The sequence below is a fragment of the Cryptotermes secundus genome, unplaced genomic scaffold, assembly GCF_002891405.2.
Source record: "Cryptotermes secundus unplaced genomic scaffold, Csec_1.0 scaffold693, whole genome shotgun sequence".
Classification (NCBI taxonomy): Eukaryota; Metazoa; Arthropoda; class Insecta; order Blattodea; family Kalotermitidae; genus Cryptotermes; species Cryptotermes secundus.
In genome coordinates, this window is record NW_019722434.1 from 927,073 (window position 1) to 933,072 (window position 6,000).

The window sequence follows — 6,000 nt, forward strand, 5'->3', positions numbered from 1 at the left end:
GGAAATCGAAGTACTCGGAGAAAACCTGCCCCAGCGCCACACTGTCCACCACAAATCCCACTTGACCAGACCCGGGATGGAACCCGGGCCGCCGCGGTGGGAGGCCAGCGACTAGCCGCTGAGATGTAGTGTACAAAGAACACTTGAACTGATTGGCTGATGGCACCAGGGATTAGATAGCCTGGATGATGGCTAATGTCAATATTGTCGAGAGCGGAACGGTAACTGTCAGATTATCACGAAAATGCTACTTATCTACTAGCCTTTTGTCTTTATCATCCATCCCGTGCTTTATCTAGTAAGATCCTTCGTTTCAAGGTTTTACAGGTCAGACACGAGGACTTGTGGTTATGTTCACGTCTCAACCTGTCAAACCGTCAACGGAGTTATTGACTTGCTGGACGTTAGCCGTCCTTTTTTTTTTTCTATTTTAAAAGGTTTTGGAGACTCGACTCTGCTTCCGTTCTCAGGTAAAAGGCCTACTCAGTTGCGCCCAATCGACAGAGCTAGCCCCTGTCTCCACAGACAGTGGAGGAACATAACTTTTAACGAAGTGTTATCCAAATCTAGAGGGAGTTCGTGAATCTTGGAAATTGACTATATACGAGTACATCGTACGAGAGAGCTATGCAAATTGGAGTTAATGTTGATAAAGTTAAGGAATAAAAGAAGAAAAATATAAAACTAGGGGAAAAATGGAAGGCGGCTGTGGAGCTTACGTCCTTTATTGCGCCTTGTACTTAGTTCCACGCGGAACGATTTCTTTTTGCGCTGAATACGAGAATATCAGTCGCAGAAGTTCGGACTGTTTTCTAAGTCTTGAAGAATTTTCTCCTATTTTACATTAACTTTCTGAGCTTCTCCTGAACCTGCGTGCTGTGTAGGTCAGTATGGACCCTCTTGAAAGCAGATAATGACCACCCAGTCAAAAAGAAAACAAAGGCGTTCGAAAATCATGCAACAACTTGCGCATGTTGTTTAATTTATATTTGGGCGATGGTGTGAAAAGATAGAAATGACAGACGTTTGCTTTGAATTTCCCAGACCAATTCTGGATAAAAGAACTTCATAAAATGCGAATGTTTGCTGACGAGCAGGTGGTGATGGTTGATGTTGGAAATACTATTCAGAGGGCCCTTTACGATTTGTACAAAATAAAAATCACCTATAACCTCAAGATGTATATTGAGAAAACCAAAGTAATTATATTCGTGGGGAAACCGCTCGTTAAATCAAAATTCGTTTTGGAAACCCAAGTGGTAGAACAAGAAGGCAAGTTTAATTTTCCCTGATGTTATATCTCATATTTACTAGACATAGATATAAAGCAAAATATATACGAGTATATACCTGAAATATATAACAAGGATAGACACCCAGATGAATTTCTACAAAACCATGGCAATGAGAGGTGAAACACGGGTTATGACATCCAGGGGTAAAAGCGGATTACAGCCTGCCGAGGTGCGGTTCTTGAGAGCAGTGACTGGAGTAACAAGACGAGATATGATTACAAATGATATTATGAATGAACGACACGCATACAGAGAGAACTGGAAAAACCGCGTAAAACGCATGAGCGAAAAGAGAATTCTCAGACAAATGACGGACTAGACTTCAGGGTAAAAGAAGCCGTGGACGACCCAAAAAGAAATGGTAAGGCCAAACAGGATCCGCAACAGGCCTTCGGGCCTGATGCCTGATGTACAAGAAGAATAAAAACAAAAGAACATAAAATGTCATCATATTAATATAGCTAAAAATGTAAAGATATCACTGTAACAGGTCATGGAGACCCATAGGGTTGTGAGACGTCGAGGATCCCACATTTTCTAGACAATAGACTCCCAGACAGAGATGAGGTCAGCTTTACGCGCCGGCCGCCCTTTACCCTCCCAGGAAGATTCCTAATATCCATTTCTGTTAGAGGCTAAGTCGACCCCAGGGCCACAGCGAGGCTGGAAAGATTAAGTCAATTGAAAAATCGAATGACCTTATCGGGAATCGAACCCAAGACCTTCCGGCCGTTAACATAATGCCTCAGCCATAAGCAATAGCTGGATGTTACGTCACGGCGCAGGGGGGCGTGGAGTTATCCCTCCCTGCCACCACTGTTATGTCGCAAGCAGGGGGGCATGGAGTTATTCCTCCTCGCCTCCACTTGTAATGTCGCGACGCTGGTACCACTTGTAACGTCGTGACGACGGAGGTGTGCAGGTACCCCTCCTTGCCACCCCAGCTTATGCTGTAAGGAGTTAACACAATACTCCTAGCTCACCCTCTGCCAGGATTCTCCTGTTTCGGGGGTTTCCTTCTCTCAAAAAGCTGCCACAATCTATTATATGTCCTCTCTATTGTGGGAACTACCCCCTGACATATAGTCATAGCCCCTTCTTGACACTCCTCATATGGTCTACAGGTAGCAACGTAATACATTATTATGATTCTTATTATTACATCTTAAGGGGGGCGTTGATATCAAGGCTACTAAACTCTGCCTGTGTGGCAGGTGCCTATCCCTGTCCATTCCTAGTACCTCTCCTTAAACATTCGGCTGCTATTGCAACTCTCCTTTTGGGTAGGATCTGCTGGAAAGGTGATTATGGGGTGTGAATCACAATCCCGGTACGTCCTATCCTATCTATCTACTCTGTCTATTTACACTCTTATATATACATGATTTACAATATTTACATTATTAACAAGGCCGACTTTCAGTCGGGTCTACATAAGCTTCACTTCACGCTACACTAGGAACCTCGCCCTCGGGGGTGTGAAACTGGAGTCTCTCTCTCTCTCTTCGACTATGGCACGTATTAATCGTTCCATGGGATCCTGTTTCCCTCCTATTCATTAGATACGATTACACTATCCTTCGTAAAGTTCACTCTTAACATAATTTACCCTTAGTTATATATATTAAATTCCCACATACTATATGTATCGTACACGCTAACCATAACCTTGACACATACACTATAAAACCCTTATTGCCTGACTAACATCCTAGGCAATTACATTTTACATTATTCTAGTCTCCTCCCCTAAGGGCTCGCCGGGTACACTGGAGTTGCACATTAAAATCACTCAACAACACTGTTATCAACAATACTATTAAACAACATGGCTGTTATGCGTAAAGAAACTTACTTGTAGTACCAGATGCAGGCAAACTGCCTCCGCTCGCAAGGCCCATGTTGAAGAGAGCCTTCGGCTGACAACTCAATATTCTGCGTTAGATCAGAATCCCAAGTCCCTCGAAATTCAGTAATATATAGTTTTAATTTGCTAATTCAGCTGTTGACGACAGAGGGTAGTTAACTCCTCCCTTGTGTTCTAAATTCCTAAAGTTATGTTCTAATTGGTTATTATCGGTGGTTGTGGGAGGGCCTATGGCGTCTCATCGCTGCGTAATTAATAACATCATTACCTTCAGTGGCCGAGTGAGGCAAGCTTCTTGCTAGGGCGATTACGCATGAATGCTGATCCTCAACATTCTTACCCTAGTTGCCTGTCCAGGTGTTGTCATCTTTGCTCTTTCACTGCAAAACACTTTTCGCAAGTCTCCAGACACTTAGGTAATGACTTAAATTTCCAATCCCAAATTTGAGCCACTACACTGGAAACTTCTGAGTAGTGTTTCAAGTTTTCAAAACTTAGAAGTGAAAGAGGCTCTAGTTTAAGAATATCCGATGTTCGATTGGCTAACTGCTCTTTCGTGTTATTTCGCAGTACAGGGGCTCCCAAGGAACTGAAATGTATCAACATTCCTCGCTGGCTAACGTAATAGACTGGATTGTCATTAGTTCTCTCAAACCTATACTCTATGGTATCTGTTCTGATTGCGCCAGTGCTCACGAACGGCTAGCATAAACCTGTGTGAAACGGCTGATGGGCTGGCTGTAGATGTCAGACGATGCATTATTTGATCAGTTCTGTTGCTAGCCTGTGGAGTATCACTTGAATACGAAAGTAACGTTCTTATTTTATTTTTTCAGAGCGTTGGCCGGGCTAACATGATTATTATGAACGCTCCGCAACTTCGATCGGGGCGATAATTTCTGCTAAGTACTGGTGAAGACTTTACGTGTGAACAGTGACGCGCATTTTAGTGAGAACGTTAACAGATCATGGTCGGATTTGTACACATTTAATGGCAGGCTCGATAAGGCTATATTTCATGTTGCCAATTGGGACAGTTCCGTGCATGTCCCGCATTGTCATGAATGTCTTGCATTGTCACCCATTGACTTTCACTGGTTTACTTCGTCACGATGCAACACCTTCAGAATGCCAATTACCGAAACTTGATATCAGAATTCGAATGGCTCCCATGGCCCCTTCACATATGCCTTGTGCTGTGTCTGAGGAACGACTTCACAGAAGAACATGTCTGTACAAATAATATTTCGTCTAATTTTAATAATAAAAAGGTAAATCTATCCCTGTGACAGGCCATGGAGGTCCATAGGATATTGAGCCATCGAGGCTCCCACATCTTCTATACAATCGGTTCACTGATGCCGGTGATGATGTCAGCATTACGCGCCAGCCGCCTTTTGCCCCCAGGAAGATTCCTGGTATTCATTTCTGTTAGAGACTGAGTCGACTCCAGGGTTATAGGGATTCTTGAAGGATTAGGTAAATTGAAAAATCCAATGACTTATTCGGGAATCGAACCCGCGACCTTCTGGCTTGTAGCTCAAGCGGTTAGTCACTGGCTTCCCACCGCGGTGGGCCGGGTTCGATCCCGGGTCTTGACAAGTGGGATTTGTGGTGGACAAAGTGGCGCTGGGGAGGGTTTTCTCCGAGTACTTCGGTTTCCCATGCCAATCTTCATTCCACCAAATTTTCCATCATAATGATCACCCGGGGCAGGTACAATAGGCCAATCAGTGGCCGCCGTGACGAGTGGACCCAGTTGACTCCACCCCCCACTAAGCGAACTACGCTACCGCATGCCCTAATTTCAGTAACACTACCAACATTTTAGATACCAAACATTCTTATGAGGCAAATTTTTATCTGAGGAAGTATAACCTCCGAGTATTCTACCATGTTGAAACTTTGCTACATGGCCCAACCGTGCCAACCTCCTTGGATCATTGGCTATTCCGTAAAGGTATACATCATGACCTTCCTCATTATGTAACTTTCGCCTCACAGTTGATCAATTTCCACACCTGTAAGCCATAAAATGAGACGTGTTCCAGGCCGAGCTTGCAAGTTCACTGATTCGTGTTGCCAACAGCGAGGCGACGTACAGACTGGAATGCCCCAACGAAACTTCCGTTTTCTTCATGACTGACTCCATTACGAAACACAGTGTTTCATGGTTTCTGTCACAGTGAATCATCTATGCACACCTCCAGTCTGTTACTTAAACGTTCCATGAAGAACTGTGTTCGCCTGTTTCAACATTAGGACAACTCCCTTCTGCCTAGCGCAACAGGGTTTCCTGCTTGACAAACTCTTATCCATTATCTTTGCTCCTGTAAACCAATGTCTTGTTCTTCATTCTGCCAACGACGGAACGCATATAAACAGTATTTACAATTTGTGTATCCACATCCAAGAATACGGGTCATGTTCCCTACAAAGAGAGAACCAAGTGGAACCCGTAATTACACTCGGAAAACAAAATTTCGAGCCATTAAATTTACAGCGGGTGTAGACATTGTTATCTTCGTACTCTGAATAATTAAGTCATGTGCGTTTTGTACTGAGCAATTAATAGTTTACGGGAGAGCGACGCAAATGACGTCTGGTGTTCTAGTGACTATTGCTATGTACAGCGTCTTTTATTGGAGCATGTTTGTCGGCCTCCCCTGATCTGTTTCGGGCACGGGTTCGAAACCACTTCTTACACTGGGGAGTAGACACCGTAACGAGAGGTAACTGTCCTTTCCAACAACAAAATACGTAGGAATGAATTCCAAAACGTGCTCTGTACTTCAGTATAACCTCTTCAATCTGGTTACACTTTAAAAGACACATGGG